Source organism: Cebus imitator, unplaced genomic scaffold (assembly GCF_001604975.1).
Source record: "Cebus imitator isolate Cc_AM_T3 unplaced genomic scaffold, Cebus_imitator-1.0 Scaffold2, whole genome shotgun sequence".
In the NCBI taxonomy this organism is placed as follows: domain Eukaryota; kingdom Metazoa; phylum Chordata; class Mammalia; order Primates; family Cebidae; genus Cebus; species Cebus imitator.
Genome location: NW_016107317.1, coordinates 15,075,330 through 15,101,980, shown reverse-complemented (window position 1 = coordinate 15,101,980; position 26,651 = coordinate 15,075,330). Strand labels below are relative to the sequence as shown.

At 37.5% G+C, this 26,651-nt stretch overlaps 1 long non-coding RNA gene across 4 annotated transcripts in view; it reads left to right on the top strand.

Moving 5' to 3' along the window:
- LOC108305612 overlaps window positions 1–24,769 on the top strand; it is a 27,578-nt gene extending 2,809 nt beyond the window's left edge. Inside the window, exons 2-3 of one of the 4 annotated variants that reach the window (XR_005200480.1) lie at window positions 5,155–5,314; window positions 22,789–24,769. This is a non-coding gene — a long non-coding RNA (uncharacterized LOC108305612). The other 3 variants (XR_001825814.2, XR_005200481.1, XR_005200479.1) reach the window with 3 other exon arrangements.
- Window positions 24,770–26,651: the final 1,882 nt, after the last annotated feature.

Sequence of the window (26,651 nt, the reverse complement as noted above, 5' to 3'; positions counted from 1 at the left end):
GAAAGAAAGAAAGAAAGAAAGAAAGAAAGAAAGAAAGAAAGAAAGAAAGAAAGAAAGAAAGAAAGAAAGAAAGGAAAAGAAAATTTGTTCTCTATTTTCATGTTATAGAATTTCCTGCAAATGTACATACAGATATAAAACACAAGAAAGTTAATGTTGATATTATATGTATATATTAATTTGGCCCACTTAATATCTTATTGAAGTCTCTTATGTTCTTACGTGCTGATTTTTATTTTCAAATGTTTTTAGAATCCTTCATAGTGGTAGCAATAGAAGTAGTAATGTTGCTGCTGATGATGGAGGCTGCCTACCATGTGCCAGAGAATGTTTAAGTTCTTTAGCTGGATTATCTCACTATCCCATTAATACAACCTTTGTCCAAGCTACCATATTTCTCCTAAACTATTACAATGGCCTCCTAATTTATCTCTCCCACTTAAATCCATACTCTATGCAGCATAACCTCTAAGGTGGGCTTTGAAAACATCAAGCCATAATGCTCAGGTTATGCTCTAACACTTCAGATTCAGAGGGGAGGGCCCAGAAAACTTCATTCTTAAAAATGCCACAGACATTCATTATGCTGACTAAAGTTTTAGAATCACTAGCAACAGAATAAAGACATAACATCTTTTAAATGCAGCATAGTGTTCCCTTTTTTAATAATATAATGTTGCTCAGTAATTATAAATATAATATCACATAAACAGAGTAAGCAATGAAAGTCTCCCCTTCACATCTCCCCAATTCTCATTCCTCTCCCTTGAGATAGTCAATATCACTATTTGGTGAGCAGCCATTCAGCCTCCTGTTTGCTTATTATATATGCATATATGTGTATCTGGATACACTTATAATATGTGTATATTAAAAGTAAATGAAGGTCTACTTCATTCTGTTTAATGGCTATATGTTTCATATATGCATCTATGATAATTTATTTAATGACTCTTCAGTTAATATTTTAGGTTGTTTCTAATTTTTCATGTATTATAAATGCTGCTGCAATAAACATCCTAGTGCACACGTCCAAGTATTTCCTAACAGTAAATTCATAGAAATTACATTACTCAGTTAAAGCACATATGCATGTGTCAATTGGGCTGCAAGTGACAGAAGACTCAAGGCAGATCAGTATAAGCAAAGGGGAAAATATTAGACTCATTTGATCCAAACTCTGGGGCGGAATTGCTTTAGAAAAGCACTGGCCCAATGGACCTCCATTCCTTCCCATCTTTTTCTTCTGCCTTCCCTAATACTCACTTCCTCCCAAGGATAGTTAACTTCATTGATCCCACTTAGCTGCCAACGTCTTCCAAGGAAACATGTTTCCCCATCTACAACCACCAAGAAAAAAGGAGTGTTTTGACCCTGAATTCTAAGGAAAAGTCCTGAGATTCTTTCTGATTTGATTAACTTAGGTCTTATGTCCACTCCAGCACCATCAATCACTGGGGCCAGAGGGAGGGAATATCCTGACATGCTTAGTCATATGCCACTCATGTGAAGCTGTAGGTAAGCCAGCTTACCTAGAAGTGCTTTGATTCCCAAACAGTAATCACAGACAGTGTGTAGTTAGTTATCCACAAGAGTGTATTATTGATTTGGATAGACCAACACCAAATTGCCTTCCAAAAACACCACATTAATTTACACTGCCACTAACCATGTGTGAAAGTGGCTGTTTCTTAATATTCCCACCAAATTTTTCTAGCATTTATATTTTATTCATATTTACCTAATTTAGTGTTGAAGAGCATCTTTTCGTGAGCATCATTTTATTGGCCTCTGGTATTTCTCCTGTAAATTGCCTACTATAACCTCTATCTATATTTCTGTTTTGCGTGATTTATACAAGCTCTGTATATATCCTACACAATAATCAGTCATCCATTAAATATGCTACAGTTTTCTCATCTTTTAATTTTATCATGCTTTTCATTGTGCAGAGATGAATTTTAATTTTTATGAGGTTTTTTGGTTGATCATTTCTTTTATGGCTGCTGGTACTTATGTCTTGTTTAAGAAGGCCCTTTTCACCTCCAAACCTATAAAAATATGCTCCAATATAATCTCCAAATACTTTTAAATTTCTTTTATGTTCAGCTGCTTAGCTCACCTGAAGTTTATTTTTATGGCTGATATAAAATAATAGTTTACTTTCCCTTTTTTATCTATCCATAACTAATTTTCCTAACACTATTAATTGCATAGGTTATACTTTCCTCCATGAATTTGAAATATCACCTTTATTATAACCTAAATTTCTACAGATGAGGCATGGATCTCTCCTGGTCTCTATTGCATTGATTTCCACTCCAGTCTACCATATTATTTTGATCATGCCTCTAGCAAACATTTTAATGTCTATAGGACATGCCTAACCTCTAACTCTTTAGCGTGGCCTATCAGGATCTCTAAAATATGAGCCTCATTTCTTTCTCCAGCCTCCTCCTACATCATCTGGTTCCTTGCCTTTGAGATTTTAGTAAAACCAAGTGTAGATCATTCCAAACAGACACAATTCCAGAAAAAACTTTGTTCCTTTTGTTTCCTCTTCCTGGAATGTCCTGCCCTTTTTCTTTATCTGAGTGACTTTCCTCTTCCTTTAAAACTCAGCTCCATCAAAATTACTTGCTGGAAACCTTTTCTGAACCCCCAGGTAGGCTTCTCCACCCTGTGCTCCAATTATGCCATCTACTTCTACTAGACAGAGACGAGCTCTTCATACATGTGTCTCTCCTGCCAGCTTTCCTATGACAGAGACAATGTTTTATTCTTCTTTATACTTCCAGCACCTACTATAGTCCCTTGCACACAGGAAATGCTTGAAATATACGTGTTAAATCAAACTGTATTCTTCTCTTCATTTTCTTACCAGTTACATTCTATAAAGATGCATCATCAATTGTACAGATCATTCTCCTTTCCGATTCATCTCTAGCAGATAACAATTTCAGAACAAGTGTCAAGGTTCCTGTCCATCCCTTTCCCAGCCCCCACCCCAAGAAGAGGAAGCTCTTTTATGATATTGATTTGTTGAGTGACCTTGAACAAGTCATTTAATCATTCTGTACCTCAGTTCCCTCATATGCAGAAAAAGATAAATAATAGTACTTACCTCACAGAAGTAAAGGCTTAATAAAAGGAAATTTAAAAGAAAAAAACTTAATCAAGTATTAAAAGAATTAATACATAAAGCACCAAGAACAAGGCTTAACTCATGGTAAGCTCTTAACAAATACTGGCTGCTACTCCTCTTCCTCTCACTAAACCTCTCTCTCCTCTCCCCTTTTTCTCTCCCTCCCTTCCTTTTCTCACTCCTCATGGTAAAATGGCTCTGGACTTTTTCTGTTTTTCTGCCATCTCTCTCCTCATTCCCAGAAAGACTTGGGGACAGGTAACCATCTAAGCTCTGCTGTAGATTTTAGTGAAAACATCTTCTTCTCCTATGCAGTCTCAACTGATGTTGGTTTCAGGCCTCTAAGGCCAACTCCGTGAAGGAAGAAGGCATTCCTCATGGGATCCAGCCTTGCCTTATCAAGCTGCTGTACCACAAGTTCTACCTGAGGTTTAGAGCCAAAGCCACCAGAGGTTGAAAAAATGTTCTACCTTATTTTATTCCTCTTTCCTTATATTCTTGTACAACAATTCAGAGACAAGAAGCAAACAGAGGTAGGACCCAGGTATTTATGAGTCCAGTGGCCCTCTATCAACAAATTTTCTTAGCTGCCATCTTCAATAATCATGCCAAAATCATTGAAAAGGAGAAAAAAAAAAAACCTTGCACTTTAAAACAACCTGATTTTATTTATTATTACTGGTAATAAGAAATATTGATGTAAGTCTCTGTAGCTATTCATTGTATTGTATTTTTATCCAATTTAAACTTCCCAATCATGCTTAATCAAGTCCCCTCACTCTACCACTGAATATATTCTTTTCTGAATTGGAAATTAATACAAATTTAGATTAGTTATACCTAATACTCTATTTCAAAGAAAAACCTGCAATGAGAATAGTACTACCTTAAGATATGTAGTAAGCATCAGCTTAGCTATAGCTTAGAAGCACAGGTAAAAGCGCCCATCGAAGTGTCTGGTGCCAAATGGTTCCAAATAGGTCACATACAGACCCGTACACTGAGTAGGCATTGAGGTCACAATGACAGGCATGGCCTCTGCAAGTCTGGGAGTTGACATTACAGATGATGTGATAGGACATCTAAGCAAGTAATTACAATTCATTACAATACCTGTATATCTATAAGGAATACAGCAACTAGGTTAGAACCCGGAACACTCAATACTATTGAAGGAGTAGAATGCATTACAGAAAGTATATTAAATACAAGAAATGAAGGAATGTACAGGGCAAAAAGCAAGTAACTCTGGAAGTAAATAAGGAAAGATTAGAAAGTGATACCTGAGTAGTGTTTTGAATGAAGAGAAAAAGGATACAGGAAAAACTGAGCAAGGTGGGGCATGTATATTTCAGTAAAGCAAGCACATCCAAAAAGACAGGGAAGCTTTAAATAGGGCGGTATGGACAGAGGAACAAGTCTTTCAATAATGATGAAGAAAAGAGTGCAAGAGGCACATGATGGAAGTTAAGCCCCTGAGACAAGGAAAAAGAGGAAAAGGAGAAGGAGGAAAGCAGCCGAGTGCTTTTTGGGTATTTTTCATATATTATCTCATAGAAATATTGCCAACATCCTATCATTTAAGTACTATTCCTAATATTCCATATTAGATGAAAAACCTGAGGCACAGAAAAGTAAATTAAGTTGTTCAAGGAAAGGGAACTAGTAAATGGCATGCTTGTTTGGCCTCCGAAATGTCCATGTTTAGCTATGTATTTTTAAAGTTTTTTTTTTAATCTGTCTAGCATTTTTGACATTTTAGGTTTTATTACAATTATGAACTTTCAGAGTATCTTGTATTGCTTGGTATAGATTTATGGTTACTACTTAAAGGATAAATTGTAACGGTGAAATTGGTTATTTTCTTTATTATGAAGTATTCATTGTTCCTTCTCAACTAGGCCTTTCCCATCCAAGAGAAACACACCCTAATATTGCCCAACTTAAAATAAACTCCATTCACTGCCATAGTGAATACTGTTGGCTTCTCTTCTATATCTTTTTTGTAGCAGGTTGGTGGGCATCGCAAGATGTTCCTGTCTTCAGAGAATTGCCCTTGGCCAAATGGAAGCAGCCTGGGCCAATCATTTACACATTCCCAACTGGAGACAGCTCACAACTTGTAACTGGCTGGCATGGGAGTGCAGAGGTCCAGCCCTTGGCTTCAAGGTAGGAATAACTTCATGGTACAATTCAAACTCCTATGGGATGGAGCTAAAGCAGACCCCAGCTGAGAACACATCCCTCATTAGCAACATCCCTTCCCCTCTCCTGCTTCCTCCACTCCTTCATCCCACAGCATTCCTCTATAAATCCCATTCACGTAAATCTCTATTTCAAGCTGTGATTCTGAGAAATTCTACCTAACATTCCTTCTAGCTACTATACTATTTCTCTGCTACAACAAAACTCCTCAAAATAGTCCTCTCCACTTGCTTTCTCAGATTCCTCTACGTTTGCTCTCTCTTGAACCTACTCCAATAAAATTTTCATGCCTACCACTCCACCAAAATAGCTTTTGGTCACAAATGACCTCCACATTCCTAACCCTAACATTCTCATCTTATTCAGTCTATTAGCGGGGTTGACATAACTGATTCTTCCCTCTTTAGGACACTGACTTCCTTTACTCCCAGGATACCACACTCCCTTAGTTCTTTCCCACTCCTCCTTTACCTCTTCTTCTTCAGCTCTCTGATCTTTAAATTTGGGAGTTTCCTCAGGGCTTGATCCTTAAACCTCTTCTACTTCTTCATCTGTAATCACTCCCTGGGTGGTATCGTCCAGGGCCATAACTGACACTCCCAGGTTTATATCTCTAACCATGGCCTCTCCCCAAATCCCAGAATTATATATCCAACTGCCTAGTCAATATGTGCATTTGAACTTCTCTAGACATCTCAAATTTAACAAGTCCAAAGCCAAATTTACAATTGATGGCCCACACCCTGGCCCAAATATGCTTCTCTTCTGCACCCCCACCTTCCCATCTCAGTAAATGTGAATTCTACCTTTTCAGTTGCTCAAACCACAAACCTTGGAATCATTTTAGATTTTTCTCTTTCTCTTATACTCTATACATAGAATCTGTCAAGAAACCCAATCTGCTCTATTTTTTAAAGTATATACCAGATTAACCTTTCTCCAATATCTACTGCTATCACCCTGGTTCAAGCCACCATCATTATTCACCTTAATTATTAGAATAGTATTCTAACTTCCCCTACCTTTGCCTTGCAATACATCATCCACAGAGAATCCAGTGATTTGTTAAGTTGGATTACCCTGTAGCTATGCTTAAATCCCTGTAATAGCATAGCGTAGTTGCTAAGAGCACAGACCTGACAGCTTTGGCTCAAATCTCAGCTCCCTCCCTCCTTTACAGATGATTCAGTTTTCTCATCTGTAAAATAGAGATAACAAGTAACTATTTCTTAAGTCTGTTATGAGGTTTAAATGAGTTTATATAGTACATATAGCAAGGTGTGGAATTATATGATTATTTGGTAAGTAAAATAGTGTCCTATCTTGCTCAGAATAAACAGGTAAGCCCTCTCCTCTTACGCCTCCTTCACTTCACTCCAGCCATCTTGGCCAGCTTGCTTTGGAAATTACAGCTGAATCATGAGTGTGCTAAGCCTGCCCCTAACTCTGTTATTGCCCCAAGTACATGCACAGTTTATTCTCTCACTTCCTTTCCAGTCTCTGATCGAAGCCTACCTATTCAATAGTTTTCACTGAGCATAAGCAGCATAACAACCTTTGTCCCCAGACACTCCTTCTCCATCCTGCCTTGCTTTATTTTCTCCACATTCCTCATCATTTTCTAACATATTATGAATTCACTTGTCTTTTTAGTTGTTTCCCACATCCACTATAGCATAAGCTCTTTTTAATGATTTTTTTTGTCTGTTCTGCTCACAGCAATGTATCATATCAAGTGCTTAGAATAATACCTGGTACAACATTGACATTCAATAAAGATTTACTGAATTAATGAATCAGTGAATGAACAGAGGGCAGCAAGAAAGCCTGTTAAATGTTTCACTGGGCTCTGATGAGATATGAATTAGAAAAGCAGCAGTGGGAATTGGAGGGATGAAGTGGCCTAACCAAACAGACGTGGTTAATAGGATCAACCAAATGGGGTATGAGAGAGAAGAAATTTAGGAAATTATTTTAAGACAGGTAAAAGGCTTAGAGGAATGGTGATGCTCAAAAGCAAAATAGAAAATGCAAAAGGAAGAATCAGCTTCAGGAAGAATACAAAAAACCAAAGTTATAAGAAGTAGGCAGACGCTTGTGTGCCCTATCTAGCAGGCAGCTGGAAATATGGCTTTTTTAGTGAAAGAAATCAGAACTATAACTGTGATTTTAAAAATCACTAGGATACACTGTCATTCAAAGCCATGGAACTAAAAAAGGCAGCCCAAGGTAAGAGTATGATCAAGAAAAAAAGGGAAGAAGACAAACCTCGGGGAGCATCCACACATTATAAGTATGCAGTCATAAAGGAAAAACTAGTGAAAGAGACTGGTAGGAAGGAAAGAAAACAAGAATGTCTTTTAGAAGTACGGAAATGTATGTCAAGCAACAGTAACTGCTGAAACGATATAAATTATATCAACTAAAAACTTTTTCAATGCTGTCAGAAATCACTAAAATAGAAGTGAGAGAATACAGGAATTTCATAGCTCCTGACAATCTGGAGCGAAGGGAGCATTTGTGCCTGCCAGTGTAGAAATAGCAAGATCTTCTGAGCTTTCTTCCTTGTCTTCCAGATGAATTCAGCCTCTAATGCGTTTTTAAGACTCACAAGACTCCTATACATTTGGTACAGACAGTTGTATTTTCATTATTTCATCATCCTTTGCTTTGGCTTTCAAGACTCACTTATCTGACAATGTTCTAACTGGTTTTACAAGGTCTCATTTCATAAACTCTTCTTTGTTACAGAAATGTAATTATTTTGTGGTCATTACTTCCCCCCAGTCTATAGCAGAAACCCTTTGTTTTCTGTGTACAGATGCTCTTTGGCTTGTGATGGTGAGTTATGTCCCAACAAACCCATCATAAATTGAAAATACTGAAAGTGGAAACGCATTTATTACACCTAACCTGCTGAATACCATAGTTTAGTCTCACCTACCTTAAATGTGCTGAGAACACATTAGCCTACAGTTGGGCAAAATGATCTCACAGCAGGACACTGCATAGTATCAGTTGTTTACCTCCTGATCAGTGGCTGACCAGAGCTGCTGCAGCCCAGCCTCAAAAAAGGGTGTTGGACTGTGTATCTCTAGCCCAGGAAAAGATCAAAATTCAAAATTCGAAGTACAGTTTCTACTGAATGCATATTGCTTTCACCCATTCTGAGAAGTTAAAAAATCATGAGTTCAATCATCATAAGTCAGGGACCATCTATATTATTAGCAACATCTTCAAAATTGAACACTTCTTTCTGCCTTCTCCACCTTTTGGCATAAGAAATTATCCTCTCCCCCTAAGATGGTCTCCAACAATAAGTAATTCATGATGTCTAAGTACCCACATATTTTGTACCAAACAGGCCATTTTCAGCAGTGATGGAAATGGTAGTTATTTAGCCTCGGAGCCCTGTCAAGGTTTCTGTAAAAATCATTGCTATGCTGTTAAATTGGACTAGGATTTGCCTCCTTTTCTACTCTTGATCTTATGGGTAAATTATCCCCAAAAAACTTTCCAGTGTGCTATTGGCTAATTCACTGACAGTGCAATATATATTAAGGTTGAATGTGAATAGCATACATCTTATTTGTAATATGTTTTAGATGCACAAATTTGAAATTTATGGCAATGTTCCCAAGCAACGTAATACAGATTAAAAAATACAATTCCCAGTGTAACACTCAGTGTTCGTAAATATGCCATCTTGGAAATTACAACAAGCAATGTAGAAAGTAAGAAAATCAATTGACTCTGGGCATTAATACTATTTCTCAGGGCAAAGGTCTATCTCATGTGGCAAAAAACACACCTCTGTCCTTATAAGGAATGTTGTATTGTGATGAAATCCTGACTACATTATTTACACCATTTATGTCTTAACGCCCTGGTTGCTAGGCACGCAAGGTGGAGATAGGTCGTCATAGATGACAAGCCACATGTTGTCACAGTGGGATGGGGGTTGTTAAGGTGGGGATGGTATTGTCCTGCAAATAGTAAAGTGTCTGGAGGCCTAAACAGAATGGGGACATATTCCTACTAATGTTGTAATCTCAGTTAATACAAGATGAGGTCAAGTTAACTTTTGAATTTGACTTTTTAAAATTACATATACACATATTATATAGATACATATATACATGATTCTTTGGCTGTGAAATTGTGGCTTTAGTCATTAATTCCACATACATTTATAGGCACTTCCATAGGCTAGCCACCATGATTGACTCTGAGAAAGTGTCAGTGAACAAGACTGTGGTAGTCTCTGAGGTCACAGCTTACAGTCTAGATCAACCAAGTAATTGGACAGAGAGAACAAGTTGCCACTGTTTTGTCTGCATGATAAATGTGAATGGGAGAATTAAAGCAAGACATTTGTAAATTTGTTTATTTATTCATTCATTTATTTAGTGTATATTTATTTAAGCACCAATGGTGCAAAAGAAGTAAAATATACAGCCCTTGTCCCACAATTTCCAATGTATTAGAGGAGAGAAATATTCATTCTATGGACTGAGAAAATACTCCAGAGAACAGCATAGGTGCAGTGCCTGGAGACACAGTAGAGAGAAGTGGAGTAACAATGACATAATTTCTTTCTATTCTCTCTTTCTTAGTCTGTTCAGGCTGCTATAACAAAATGCCTTAGACGTGGTAATTTATCAATAGAAATGTATGCCTCACAGTTCTGATGGCTAGGAAGTCCAAGATCAAGGCGCCAGCAGATTTCATGTCTGGTGAGGGCCTATTCCTCATAGATGATGCCTTTTATGTAGAAGGACACAATAGAAGGGCAAAAAGGACTACAAGCTCCCTCTGGCCTCTTTTATAAAGGCCCTAATCCCACTCATGAGGGCAGAGCCTCCCTGCCCTAATCATCTCCCAAATGCCCCACCTCTTAATATTAGTCCTTTGGAGATTGCATTTCAACATATGAATTTCGAGGGATGCGTACATTCAGACCATAGCACTCTGCCTCACTCCAGATACCCCACCTCACTGTCCCTGTCTCAGGGCATCTGCATCACCTGTTTCCTCTACACAATACTTTTCTCCAACTTCCTCAAGTAGGCGTCAAGACTGCTCAATTGCCTTGCTGGTGAGGCCTACTTTGACCACACTATACAACATTGTACCTCACTGGCCTCAGGCATTTCTGATTCATCATACCCTGCTCCTCTTCCCTCTTTTCCCATAGCACTTTTCACCTTTCAATGCACTCGATAATTTACTTACATATTATGTTTTCTCTTTATTGTTTGTGTCCCCTGTTAGAATTAAAGCTTCATAAAGGCAGAGTTCACCCACATCAATGTTCTCTGATACATAAGTCTTTCTCTCTCTGTCTGCTTTTCAGATACTTTTATATTTTTTATTTTTCTGCAATTTGACTATTACGTGTCTAGGTGAGGATTTTTTTTTTTTAATCCTGTTTTGAGTTTGTTGAACTTTCCTGAATGGTGGGCTGAGTTTTTTAATCAAATTTGGAAAATTGGGTGGTCCATATTTTAAAAATAAAGTTCTGGGTTTTTTTGGTTTTTNAAATTTTCTTCTCTGTGTGCTTTAGTTGGAATAATTTCTATTCACCTGTCTTCAGATTCTTACTGTCTTCTGTTGTGTTCAACCTGCTATTAATCCCATGCAGTGATTTTTTTCAGTGATTATATTTGTTAATCCTAGGATTTTAATTTGGTTCTTTTTTAGAGTTTCCAGATCACCCTAAAACTTCCTACCACTTTATCCATTGTAGATTTAATGAAAATGCTGAACCTCTAGCAAGACTTATAAAAAACAAAAAAAAAAAACCTGCAAATTACCAATTATAAAAGCAGCTACAGACATTAAAAGGATGGTATAAGTAATAGTATGTTAGTAAATTGAACAAATTAAGTGAAATGTACAAAGTCTTTAAGAAATAAAACTTCCTAAAATCAAACAAGAAGAAATACAAAGTATGAATAGCCTAATATTTACTAAATACATTGAAGTTGTCATTAAAAATCTTCTCACAAAGAAAACTCAAGGCCCATATGGCTCACTGGTGAACTCTGTCAAACATTTCATAATACTGAACTTAAACCAACTCTTTCAGAAAATCAAAAAGGAATTCTGGTTTCAAAAGTAACAAAGGCATTACAAGAAAACTTATACACCTCAAAATTCCTCAACAATATAGTTGCAAGCCAAATCCAGCAATATATTTAAAATAGAATACAGCAGGACCAATGAAGTTAATTCTAATAATGCAAGGTTAAATTCATTAATGAATTCCATTTACTACATTACTATAATTTAAAAATTATATGATCATTTCACTAGATATAAAAAATTGACAAAAATCAATATCCATTCATATTTAATGGTGACCAATTAATGTTGTCCCTTTAAAACAGAAAACACATCAAAGATGTCTGCTCTCATCACTTCTATTCTAGATTAAGAGATCCTAGATTGTGAACTAAAACAAGAAAATTAAATAAAAAGCATTAAGATTGCAAAGAAAGAAAGAAAGCTGTGTGTATTGTCAGACAGCTTGATTGCATGTACAGAAAATCCTAAGGAATCTATGTACCTCTAAAAAGTGAATTTAGCAAGGTTGCAAGACACAGTATCAATATACAAAAAATCAGTTGCATTTTTTCTTTAAGAGCACCAAATAATTAAAAAATAAAATTTAGGAAATACTGTTTGTAGTAGCATCAAAAAACAAAAACACTTAAGAAATAAGTTTAATTTTAGAAAGGTACAATAACTGTTTATCGAAAACTACAAAACATTGAAGATTTTTTTAAATCTAAGCAAGTATAGTTATATATCATATTCCAGGGGCTGAAAGACACACTGTAAAGATCTCATTTCTATGCAAATTAATCTACACCTTCAGTGCAATCCCAATCAAAATTCAAGCAGGTATTTTTATAGAAATTAATAATCTTATTCTAAAATTTATATGGAATTGCACAAGCTAGGATACCCAAAATGATCTTGAAAAGAAGAACTTACACTACCTGATTTCAAGACTTATTATAAAACTCGAGTAATAAAGAGAACATGGTACTTGCATGGTGATAGACAAACAGATCAGTGGAACAAAAGGGAGACTCTAGAAATCTGTACACATATCTGTACTTAGATGATTTTTAACAAAGTTGCCAAGGTAACTTATTTTAAAAAGAATAGTCTTTTCAACCAATGTTGCTGAAACAACTGGATGGATGGATGGATAGATAGACAGATAGATAGATAGATACAAAAATGAACATCAATTCTTACCTTCTGCCATACACATAGACAAAATCAAAATTGATCACAAATATAAACATAATACTATAAATCTTCTAGAAGAAAATACAAAAGAAAATCTTTACAACCTTGGAGTAGATAAAGATTTCTACAACAGAAAGCAAAAAAAAAAGAAGTCATATAAAAATGGTAAATCTGACTTTATCAAAATTTAAAACTTTTGCTTTTTGAAAGACACTACTAAAAAACTAAAAAGCAAGCCACAGGCTTGCAATGCAAATATATGACCAAGAGTGAATCTTGAATATGTAAAAGAACTCCTATAAATCAACAATAAAAGGACAAACAACCCAAAAAAAAAATGGGCAAAGGACGTGAATAGATATTTCATAAAAGAATATATATAAGCAAATGTAAAGGTACTCAACATAGTCATTTAGAGAAATGCAAATAAAACTACAGTGAAATATTTCACGCTTACTCAAAAGCTCAAAACTATAAAAACTGACAACAGTAAGTGTTGGAAAGAATGCACAGCTACTAAAGTCCTCATACTCTGTTGATTGGAGTATAAAATGGTACAACCATTGGAAAACTTCAATAGTTTCTTATAAAGTTAAATTTATGCTTACTGTGTGATTTAGAAATTCCATTCTTATATTGTTCATATCCAAAAGAAATGAAAGCACATGTTCATGAAAAGATGAATTTTCATAAAGCTCTATTTGCAATAATCCCAAACTGGAAATGATCCAAATATCTATCAACAGATGAACAAAGAAATTGTAGTAGATTCATAACAATGGAATACTATCCAGCAATAAAAAAGAACAAATTTACTACAGAGCTGTAATAATCAAAATGGCATAGTAATGGCATGAAAATAGACATATTAATCCATGAAACAAAATAGAGAGCCTAGCGATGAACTCATGCATTTACAGTAAACTCATTTTTGACCAAGGTGTCAAGAACATACATGAAGAAAAGACAGTTTCTTCAATAAATTGCGCTGGGAAAACTGGATATCCATATGCAAAAGAATAAAACTATACCATTAGCTCTCACCATATATAAAAATCAAGTTAAAATGGATTAAACAACTAAATCTAAGATCTCAAGCTATGAAACTACTACAAGAAAACACTGGGGAAACTCTTCAGGACGTTGGATTGGGCAAAGATTTCTTGAGTAATACCTCATATGCACAGGCAAGCAAAGCAAAAATGGACACATGGGATTACATTAAGTTAAAAAGCTTTTACACAGCAAATTTCTACACTTTGTTGAAACAATTAACAAAGTGAAGAGATAACCCAAAAAATGGGAGAAAATATCTGCAAACTACCCATCTGACAAGGGATTCATAACCAGAATATATAATGAGCTCAAATAACTCATAGGAAAAAAGTCTAATAATCTAACAAATAAATGAACAAAAGACCTGAATAGATGTTTCTCAAAAGAAGACATGCAAATTACAAATAAGGATATGAAAAAGCGCTCAACATCATTGATCATCAGAGAAATACAAATCAAAACTATAATAAAATATCATCTTATCCCAGTTTAAATAGCTTCTATCCAAAGGTCAGGCAATAATAAGTGTTGCTGAGGATGTGGAGAAAAGGAAATCCTTGTACACTGCTGGTGGGAACATAAATTAGTACAACCACTGTGGAGAACATTTTGGAGTTTCCTCAAAAAAACTAAAAATAGAGTTACCATATCATCCAGCAATCCCACTTTTAGGTATATACCCCAAAGAAAGGAAATCTGTGTGTCAGGGAGATATCTGCACTCCCATGTTTATTACAACACTATTCACAGTAGTCAAGCAACCTAAGTGTCCATCAACAGATGAGTGGATACAGAAAATGAGTAGATAAAGAAATCTACATGTACACAATGGAGTTCTATTCAGCCATTAAAAAGAATGAGACTGTGTCATTTGCAACAACATGGATGGAACTGGAGAACATTATGTTAAGTGAAATAACCCAGGCAGAGAAAGACAAGCTTTGCATGTTCTCACTTATTTGTGGGAGCTAAAAATTAAAATAATTGAACTCATGAAGATAGATAGTAGAAGGATGGTTACCAGAGACTAGGAAGGGTGGTGGGGAATGGGGAGATGGTTCATGGGTACAAAAAAAATAATTAGAAAGAAATAATAAGACCCAGTATTTGCTAGCACAACAGGATGACTATAGTTAAAAATAATTTAATTGTACATTTTTAAATAACTAAAAGAATATAATTGGGTTGTTTGTAACACAAAGGATACATGCTTGAGGTGACAGACACCCTATTTACCCTGACGTGATTATTATGCATTACATGCCTGTACCAAAGTATCCTATGTAACCCATAAACATATACCCCTATTATGTACCCACAAAAATTAAGAAATAAATTTTTTTTAAAGAGCAAACTACTGAACCACACAATAACATGGATGAACTGTGTTGAACCATGACTCAGCAATCCACTCCTGGGTATAGACCAACAATATATACCTTGGTGTTTAAATATGCACCAAAATACAGTATGGGAATGTTCATAGCAACATTATCGTAACAGCCAAAACCCAGAAAGAACCCAATTGAGCTTCAGCAACAGAATGAATAAACATAGGTATATTCACTTAATGAAAATGTATAGAAAGATATCTAGAAAACAATCCCATTTACAATAGTTACCAAAAAAATAAAATACTTAGGAATAAATTTAATCAAGGAGGTAAATGACCTATACATAAAACATTTACGAAAAAATTGAAGACACAAATCAATGGAAAGATATCTGTGTTCATGAATTAAAAGAATTAACATTGTTACAGTGCCCATCGTACCTAAAATTATCTACAGATTCAATACAACCTTTATCAAAATTATAATGCATTTTTCATAAAAATATTTAAAACAATCCTAAAATTCATGTGTAAACACAAAATACTACAAATAGCCAAGGCAATCATGGGCAAAAAGAAGATACCTGGAGGCATCATATTACCTGATTTCAAATTATACCTTAAAGCTCTAGTAATTAAAGCAGCATGATACTGGCATAAAAATAGGTACATCAACCAACACATGAGAATAGAGAGCTCAGAAATGAACTCATGCACATATAGTCAAATGAATTTCAACAAAAATGTCATGCACAATGGAAAAGGGATAGTCTCTTCAATAAATGGTATTGGAAAAACTGAATATACCGACATGCAGAAGAATAAAACGGGACCTTTATCTCATATCATATACAAAAATAAACTCAAAGTGGATTAAAAATTTAAACATAAGACCTCAAACTAAAACTATTAGAAGAAAACACAGGGGAAAACTACACTTTGACATTGTTTGGGATTTGACTGCAACAGCACAGGCAACAAAACTAAAAATAGACAAATAGGATTACATTGAACTAAAAACCTTCTGCCATGCAAAGAAAACAATTAACTCTAACAAGACAACCTACAGATTGGGAGAGATATTTGCAAGCCATCTTTTAAGGGGTTAATATCCAAAATATATAAGGAAGACTCAATAGCAAAAACACAAATAATCCAGTTTAAAAACTGAGTAAGAGATCTGAATAGATATTTCTCAAAAGAAGACATACAAGTATCTAGCAGGTATAATTAAGAATGCTCAACACCGGTAATTCGAAAAATGCAAATCAAAACCACAATGCAATATCACCTCACACCTGTCAGAATGGCTACTATAAAAAGGACGAAAGGTAACAAGTTGGCAAGGATGTGGGAAAAAGGGAACCCCTGTACACTGTTGGTAGGAATGTAAATTAGTATACCCATTATGGAAAGCAGGATGGAGGTTCCTCAAAAAACTAAAAACAGAACTATCATATGATCCAGCAATCCCACTTCTGGATATTGACCCAAAAGAAAAGAAATCAGCTTATCAAAGAGACGTACACGCTCATGTTCATCGCAGCAATATGCACAATAGTCAAGTTATGGAAACGGCCTAAGTGTCCATCAGCAGATAAAGTGATAAGGAAAAATGTGGTATAGATACAACACTATTCAGACTTTAAAAAGAAGGAAATTCTGAACCAGGCATGGTGGCTTGTGCCTATAATCCCAGCTACTAGGGAGGCTGAAGCTGGAGGATTACTTGAGGCCAGTAGTTAGACTAGCCTGGGTGACAGAGTGAGCACTGGTCTCTTAATAATAAAGAAGAAAGAAGAGAAGGAGGAGGAGAAGGAGAAGAGGAAGAGAGGGAGGAGGAGGAAGAAGAGGAAGAGGAGAAGGAGGAGGAGGAGGAATAGAAAGGAAGAGAAGAAGGAGGAGGAGGAGGAAATTCTGGCATTTCCAATAACAGGGATGTAATTAAAGAACATTATTCTAGGTGAAATAAGCCAAGCACAGAAAGACAAATACCACGTATTCTCACTTACAGAGGCTGGGGGTGGGGAGAATAGGGAAATGATGGTCAAAGGGTACAGTCTCAGACGGGAAAACTAGGGGTTGGGTTTTTGTTTTTTTTTTTTTTTAAGACTTATGGCACAGCATGGTGAATCTAGTTAAAAATAAAGTATTGTGCATTGCAAAATAATTGAGGGCAAATTTCAAATGTTCTCATCACAAAAGAAAATAAGTATTTGAGGTAATAAATCTTAAAATTACCTTGATGTGGTTATTCCACTTTGTATTCATGTGTCATAAGCACTCTGTATTCCATAAATACACACACCTATAAATTGCCATTTTACAACACCATTAAAAATTTTTTTAATGAAATATAAACTGTTAGATGTAAAAAGATGAATGAACCTCACAGCACAGGGTTGATAGAAGCCTCTGTATGAATTTATTCATATAAAGTTCACAAACAAGCAAAACTAATATGTGGTGATTGAGGTTTAACTAGTGGTTCTAACTGGGAAAAGGTACAAGGGAGGATTCTGGGGTGCTGTGGATGTCTTCTACATTGATCTGGGTAGTGATTCCATTATGATGGGTTTTTTTTTTAAGTCATAAGCTAGACACTTAGGATTTTTGCACTTTTTAGGATGCATGACATATCTCAGTAACAAAAGTAAAATACAAAAAAAAATAGATATTTTCACATTACTGTTTTAGTCCTATGTAAACCATTCCAGGGAATATTACAAGAGCACAGAGGGCCCTATTCTGTAGAGACTTCACATGTAGTTAAAGAGCTAAAGCTACCATACACACATTAGATAAAAATTAATACAAAGTGTGTTTTAGGACTGCCTTAATAAATTACCACAAACTCAGTAGCTTAAAATAACAGAGATTTCTTCTTCCATAGTTCTGTAGGCTAGAAGTTCAAAACAAAGGTCTTAACAGGTTCGCACTCCTCTCAAAGGCTCTAGAAGAAGATCCTTCCTTGCTTCCTCCAGGGTGGTTCCTGGCATTCCTGGGCTTGTAGCAGCATCACTCCAATTCCCACCTCTGTCTTCACATAGCCTTCTTCCCTGTATGTCTCTGTATGTCTTATTTCCTCTTGTTATCAGGACACCAGTCATTGGATTTAGGGCTCACCCTAATGCCAAGTGACCTCGTCTTAATTAGTTACATCTGCCAAGACTCTATTTACAAATAAAATCACATTCTAAAGTTCTGGATAGACATAAACCTTGAGGGGAATGCTACTCAACCTCCTACACGAAGCATTTTTAAATCTAAATTAAGTGGGACCAGGCACAATGGCTCACGCCTGTAATTCCAGCACTTTGGGAGGCCGAGGTGGGCAGATCACCTGAGGTCAGAAATTCAAGATCAGCCCGGCCAGCATGGTGAAACTCTGTCCCCATTAAAAATACAAAAATTAGCAGGGCGTGGTGGTACACACCTGTAATCCCAGCTACTCGGGAGGCTGAGGCAAGAGAATCACTTGAACCTGGGAGGCAGAAGTGGCAGTGAGCTGAGATCACCACATTCCAGCCTGCCAGCGTGGGCAACAGAGCAAGATTCCATTTCAAATAAATAACTAAATCTAAATTAAGTGCTGAATTGTTTGGCCATAGAAATTCAAAGAAAGATGTGATCATTACAATCTAAAAAATTAGAGACAATGTCATGGGAACGTTAGACCTTGAATCCTGCTATGGAAACAGCAGATTCAGGTGAGCTACAGCACAGCACAATCTGGCAGTGGAAGGAAAGCAGCACAGAGGCGGGTCTGAGTGACAGGGAGTGCTGGCTGAGAAGGGGAAGAAAATAAGATTGAATAAATAGAGTGAGCCAAGTTACGAGAGTCCTTGAAAGCCTGGCAGATGAATTTAGACTTGGTCCAATCGGAAATAGGAAATGACTGTAAATTCCTGAGCAAGGAAGTGACATGGTGACAGCAGTGTTTCAGGAAGATTATGTTGGTGACAGTCTGCTGGATGGATTGGAGGCAAAAGTGACTGAAGGCCGATGTATTTTTGTCTTTCCTGTGCTGAATGAATATAGGGTAGCAAGAGATACGTAGTTTGATTTTGAAAAAGAAAGTGCACCACTGCAATGACGCTCCTAAATCTATCAAAATATGTACCCCATGAATATGTAAAATTATTTGTTAATAAAAAATAAAATATTGGGAAAAAAAAAAATCTTCCTGATCTCATTCTCAAATGGAAAAGTAGCCCAAGTGCCATTGTGTTTGAAAAGCTAATTTCTCCTCAGTTTGAAATTCCTGTTTGGTGAAGAGGCAAGAGCTTACCATAGTTTCAGCATCAGAGTCGCCTGAGAGCCTGTAAGAAATGCAGACCCTCGGCAGGGCACGGTGGCTCATGCCTGTAATCCCAGCACCTTGGGAGGCAGAGGCCAGGAGATCACGAGGTCAAGAGATGGAGACTATCCTTGACAACATGGCAAAACCCCGTCTCTACTAAAAATACAAAAATTAGCTGGGCATGGTGGCACAAGCTTGTAACCCCAGCTATTCTGCAGGCTGATGCAGGAGAACCCGCTTAAACCCTGGAGGTGGAGGTTGCAGAGAGCCGAGATTGCATCACTGCACTCCAGCCTAGTGGCAGAGTGAGATTTCGTCCCTCCCCCCGAAAAAAAAGAAAGAAAGAAAGAAATGCAGATCCTCCAGCCCCATCCTAGATCTATGGAATCAGAATCTACATTTTCACCAAGATCCCCAGAAGATTCATGTGCCTATATACTTCATATTAAGTGAGAGGTGCATTGCCATAATAAATTTCTGTTGAACTTCTGTAGTTTAAAAAAAAAAAAAAAAAAAGAAGCGTGGCTATATAATTGTTGAAACATGTTAACTTGAAAAAAACAATGATGAATCTTGTGCCTCCTGTGACGAGGCTGTCACATTGAGACACTCGCCAGTCCCAGAGCTGTGGAGCCTGCTCACCCACTTACCTGTCTCATGGGGAACAACTGTTACACGGATGACATGGAGGCATCTGGTTGCCTCATGAAATGTGTCACTTAGTACATGCAGCTGCAATTGAGACATCTGTCTCCCCACTATTCTGTGGACTCTTGCTCTAAAGTGACACTTTTTGTCATTTGAAATACATCTTCATACTGCAGTGGCTTCATTTCCTTGTTGTGCAAGTATGAGAGAGGAAGGTATCAGATTGGTGCAGATAAGGAAAAGCCGGAAATTCACCTGTCCAGAGCCGTGGCAGGACCACTTGCTTTGGGAGCATGGTTCCAATGCAGCTGAGCATCTCTCCTCTGGCAGTCCACTCCCCAGTTGCAAGTGTCAATAGTTACCCCAGGACATCGGGAGAGTGAAAAGTGTTTTGTAACTATGCCCTCCATGCCATAGGTTTCTAGAAAAGACTGAGTTTGCAAGGCCATACATTGGAGCAAAGCTTTGCAAACTTTAACATATATCCATATTACCTGGGGATCTTGTGAAAACTCAGATTCTGAATCAGTAGGTGCATTCCCAACAGGCTTGCAGGTGATGCTGATGCTGGTGCCTGAGAAGCACACTCTAAGTAACAAGACCAGTTGCTTGGCAAGGTTACATCAAGCAAGTAGAGAAAGTGATAGCAAAGGGATATCACAGTAGAAATATCTCTGTAGATGGAAAGAAATAAAGTCAAAGACAAGAGGATACATGACCAAAAAAGAAAAAAAGAATAGAAATGGTAGTAAAAAAAAAAAAAAAAAAAGAAAGCTGATTTTAAAAAAAAAAAATAAAGATGAAAACATAAAAGGACTTTTATCAATATTAGAGCTGGGCTAGTCTTGCAACCTCGAATTTGGTTAACAATACTTCTGCCAGAGACATCCGCAGCTAGCTATGCTTGATGGGGATTTTCAAGTCCCTAGGCCAGCAGGATGATAGGAAAAATATATTGACTCTGGCAGACAAGATCTTTCTCACTGATCCTGGACATCTGGTCACTAAATCTTTCAGAAGGGCAGATTAGATGGTGAATTGAAAACCCCTCCAGCAGAGGCACCAATAGTGATTTTTAAATGAGTATGGAAGCTAGCCAATCTCTTGCCACAGGATCTGCAAAACCACATTACGTATTCAGTGTTATAGTAGAAACAAAAGAAAAAAATTTACCAGACCATATTTTTTCAAGACCCTGAAGGGTTACAAGGACAGTAAAAAGAGTAAAATGAAGACAATTATTCACCCAAAATGCATCATGACTCAACCAGGTCAAGCAATCTGTAGTAAGGGAACTTCCATACAGCAGTAGGAGACCGGGGCCACAAGCTTAGCATTGAAAACAAGACCTGCATAACTTGATGATGTTGCTCATGGGATAATAACTTTCCAAACTGAACATTTTATAGTCAGCCGACTTTACATATAGTTCATGTGTCAGGAACCGAGGGCAGGCCTAAACTCCATTCACAATTTGTCTTTCTGTAACAATATTGAAAATTTTTTTTTAAAAGGTGGCGGGTGGGGGGCTGCAGAGAGACAAGACAACATAAAATTCAAAGAAAGATCAGTCGACCCAGAGAAATCTCCCAATGCCATCATCCCGCCATCTAATGCTATCAATAACAGGGAAAGCAGGTGATGTAATTTAATTAGCAACACAATATAAGCTGTCGGTAAAACCTTATTTTCCAGTGGGAATGAGCTCTACTTATGTTGAATGCTGAAATGAAGTTACATACTTTCTTACATATTCTGATTTTGCCTTCTGTGATTCAACTTGAAGACTGAATAGAGGCCTTGGCCTATTTTCTCGTAAGGAGCACAGTACAACATGCTCTGGGGTCTGTCTTCCTGATCCTGCTCCTATGTCACCCAATGGTGGGGGCTCAGTGCCTGGGTCTGCTGAGAGGGGGACCCTGCTCCCCTCCACCTCACCTCCTACTCATCACCTCTGATGTTGGACCTTTAAGGTGGAGATAAACAAGAACTAAGATGAACCATAAACTGTATCCTCTCTCCCTCCCACTTTTACCCTCGTAGAGGCAGCATGTGAGACCACCAGGGCATTCTGACCATCCCATCTCATGGCGTACCGATAACCCAGTTCTTGATTCAGATATAAAACTGATCAGGAGGCATGGCCTCAAAATCCAAAAAATATACATATATAGTGGATTCTACATGGCAAGTGGGGTGCATCAAGAAGTGAAGCTGCTGTAGAAGAGTGTGGAGATGAGCATGAGCCCTGTGATCCGGCTTGAGGGTCTCAGTTCTGCCGCCGAGCAGCTTCGACAAAAGGGCACAGTACACTACTCTGAGCTTCTGTTTTCTCATCTGAGAATACGGATAATAATGCCAATACCACAAGTCCTTGAGGATCAGGTGAATGCATTTTAAAGCGGCAGATTCTTGGCCACTTGCCCTACGATGTTTTTAAAAGGAGTCTGGGGCAGGAAACAAAACTGGACAGGTGCTTACAATTGAGTCGACAAGCGCTCACTTGCCATTTCTATTTAAAAAGCCATCTTCGTCTTGAGATTTTCTCCTTTAACAGACAAAAATATCCATAACTTTTCTCTGATGTTCCATATGCCTTTGAGACTATTCTTAATTATTTAGGTCCTATAGCTAAGGCCATTATAATTTTTCTTAGATCTTTTAACATTTTCTGCTTGAGAATTTTATCAACCTTAGGATTTCTATGAACGTATTTGATGGAGTAAATTAATGATGCTTGCCAGAGGTGAGGTGTCTCTTATCTAGTACATGAATTAAGCTCCACTTGCAAAATGATGAGATTTTCTCTTTCTTATCATTCTTCAAAAACAGAACATTCTTCCTTCTTTCCCTGCAATACCCTCACAGACGGTGAATCCCAGTTCCTCCGCCTCCTTCCAAGCACTGAGACAGCCCTGAACAGATTGTGAAGGCTGCTTTGGGAAAGGAAACCAGCAAGTCTCAGCCTCATGGCTTAAGCGGGGATTCAGGCTCTCGTGCAGGAGGCGTGATTGCCAGCGAAGCACCAGGCACGCTGCTGGTGGCTCTGTGGCAGAAGCGACACAGCATGTCTCCAGCGTCCAACACGTGGCATTCCCTCAGGCCAGCCTGCTTGCCCCCACACCCCTCATCCCGCATCCCCATCTGGTCGCTCATCACAATGGCTTTGCTGACTTCATGCTCAATGTCTTGGGCCTTCCTGCTGTGGGCCATGGGACCTTATTTAGAGCCATTTCTTCCCACCAAGGAGTTAATCATACGTATTTTCAACAATACAACCATCTGGACATCTGACACCAGTCACCAAGTAATTAGTGGGAAATGTTACAACATATCCAGGGATATTTAATAAATATTTCTTGAATGAATTAAGGAGGCTCAGCAACTCCACATATGCTCACACCAGAAGAGGATGACAGAGAAGCTTCTTGTACTTCCCTGGGCCCCTCCTAAGTACCTTTGAAGGTACAACCCCAAACTGAAAGCAACCTAAATACAGTTTTGTAAAAAATAATGTGCTACACATAGTTTAAAAATATATAGTAATAAAGGTAAATTACACTTATAATATGGTTGAATTTTAGAGACACAAGGAAGAAAAGCCAACTCACTGGAATATATCTTATATTATCCCAAATTAAATATAAATACAAACATGTGTCACTTAACAACAGGAATATGTTCTGAGAAATGCATCCTTGATCAATTTTGTCATTGTGTAAACATTACAGATTATACTCACACAAATCTATGATGAAGCCTACTATAGATCTAGGCTATATGATATATCCTCTTACTTCTAGGCTACAAACATGTACAGTATATTGCTGTACTGAATGCTATAGGCAATTGTTTAACACAATGGTAAACAGTTATGTATATAAACAACGAAATATAGAAACGGTATAGTGAAAATACAGTATTAAATATAAAAAAAGTTACACATATGAGGCATTTACTAGAAGTTTCTCTGGGTGCATCAGTGAGTGAGTGGTAAGTGAATGTCAAGGCCTATGACAATACTGAACACTACTTTAGACTACAAAAACTGCACACTTAAACTACAGTATGTTTATTTTTGAAATTTTCTTTCTTAATAATAAATTAACCTGACCTTACTATAACTTAACATATAAACTTTTAATATTCTTAATTTTTTTCATTCTTTTGTAATAATACTTAAAAACATGTGAGTAATGCATTGACTGCAATATTACTACTACCAAGTCACAACTGTTACTATGTCATTAGGGGTCAGCAATTTTTCAACTCCATTATCATCTTATGGGACTACTGTTATAATACATCGTTGACTGAAACATCATTATGTGGTACATGACTGTACATGTGCATATGTGTATATATACACATACACACACTAATATGTATGCATAATAAGATATTGAAATTGAAACTATAAAAGAAGGAAAGAAATTGAATACTATAAAATTAGAACAGAGGTTACTGCTGAGGAAAGGGAGGGAGGTTATGATACTAAAGAGATATGCAGCAACATTTGGGGTTGTTGCATTCCTCTGACAACACTATACAGGTTGTCTATATAGTAACCCTTGTGTCCCATCCTTGGGGGACTCATCTCAATCTCCCTACTCCTCTTCAGCAATCTCATCCCTTATCTCTGCTCAAAGCATCACCTGTATTCCAATAATTGCCAATATTTATTTCTAGCCCACAGCACTTCCCCCAGCAGACCTGAAAATCAAACTTTCTGATGGTCATTCCCATCAGATATCCACAGGCATCTCAACCTTAGCATATCCAACGCTTAATTCTTTATTTATTTATTTATTTATTTTTGTAGTCAGGGTCTTATTCTGTTGCCCAGGCTGGAGTGCAGTGGTGCAATCACAGCTCACTTCAGCCTTGAACTCCTGGGCTCAAGTGCTCCTGCTTCAGCCTCCCCAGTAGCTGTAATTACAGGCATACGCCAACACACCTGGCTAGTTTTTCTTTATGTTTTAAAGACAGGGTCTCACTGTGTGGCCCAGGCTGGTGAATTCATTATTTGATCCCTAATGTGCTCCTCCACCTTTATGTTCTATCTCAGTTGGTGGCCTCAGCATTCACCCTAAAAATCCTAGGAATAGTCCTCAATTTCTCTAACTCCTACCTCCACTCCCATGCAATCAGTTTCCAAGTTCTACTAGTTTTACTTCCTAAGTCTTATTTGACTCTGTCCTTTCTCCTCCCTTCCATTCTCCCCAATTCTGCCTCCAATCCTCAGCCTCTCTAGTCTGGAATGTTGCATTAGTCCCTAACTAGTCTCCCTGGCTTCTTCCTTCAAGCCCAATAAAGAAGTAAGAGTGAGCTACATAAACACAGATCTGATTTGATCATTTCTTTGTTTGAAAATCTTCAAATAGTTCCTCTTCAATGAACTGTAAATCTCATAGCAGGGATTTATGGTTATATACAACATATCAACCTGGTTACATACAACATCAGTTTTTCTCGGACTTGGATGGGCAAACTTCATTTTTATATAAAAATAAATACCATTGTATAATAGAATACAATGAATAATTTACACTAAGTTTAATTATAACATTTGGAAAGTAAAAATCCAATGCCTTAGTGGACCATACCTATGATGGCATAACCTCAACCCCTCTTCACCCCTCCTTCCCCCAGTAAGTTCTATTTGTTATTTCTTGTCATTCCCAAGGGACATCTCCCACGTATTCCACAGAAGACAGGAATTTCATATACTTTATGTCCTATGGTAGTCCCAGAGTCTAGAATAAGATCTGGCACATAATATGTACTCAGTAAATATTTATTGAGTAAATAAATGAACCAACAACCAATCTGCCAGCTGACTTCACTACAAGGCTAGATGTGCTTTGTCCTTTCGCTTTGGCTCTGTGATATGGTTTGGATTTGGTACCCTCCAAATCTCACGTTGAATTGTCACCCCCCGTGTTGGAGGTGGGGCCTGGTAGGAGGTATTTGGGTCATGGGAGGGAATCTGAGTTTTATCTCAGTTGGTGGCCTCACCATCCACCCTAAAAATCCTGGAAACTGCAGTAATGAGTGATTTCTTGCTCTGAGTTCACACTGGTCATTTAAAAGAGTGTGGTACCACCCCCCCACCACATCTTGCTCCCCCTCTCACCATGTGAGATGGTTGCTCCTGCTTCACTTTCCACCATGAGTGAAAACTCCCTAAGGCTTCATGAGAAGCTGAGCAGATGATGGCACCATGTTTCCTGTACAGCCTCCAGAACCATGAGTCAATTAAACTTCTTTTCTTTATAAATTACCCAGCCTCAGGTATTTCTTTATAGCAATGCAAAAACAGACTACCACATGCCACTGTTTCCCACTTTTCCACCTCTGCAGCCTGCTCAGCCACTCAGAGAAACATCCTAGCTGCCCACCCCCCGACCATCAAGGTTACACCATTGTCCGTGCCAAAGGACATGACAGAATAAAGCTGGATCCATGCAGATGCAGGACAATGGTCACCTAAGCTCTGAAACAGTTCTGTTTGTGCCTAGAGTCTCAAACACCCTTGGGGTTTCACCAGTTCCTGGCTAACTCTCTTTGTAGGCAGCTCAGAATCAATCCACAGGGTCCTGTAGACCCCATACCAAACATCCTCTCTCCCCAACCTGTTATAAAGTGATGACATCCACACATCACAATGGCAACAAACATCCTGGAGGAAGCTG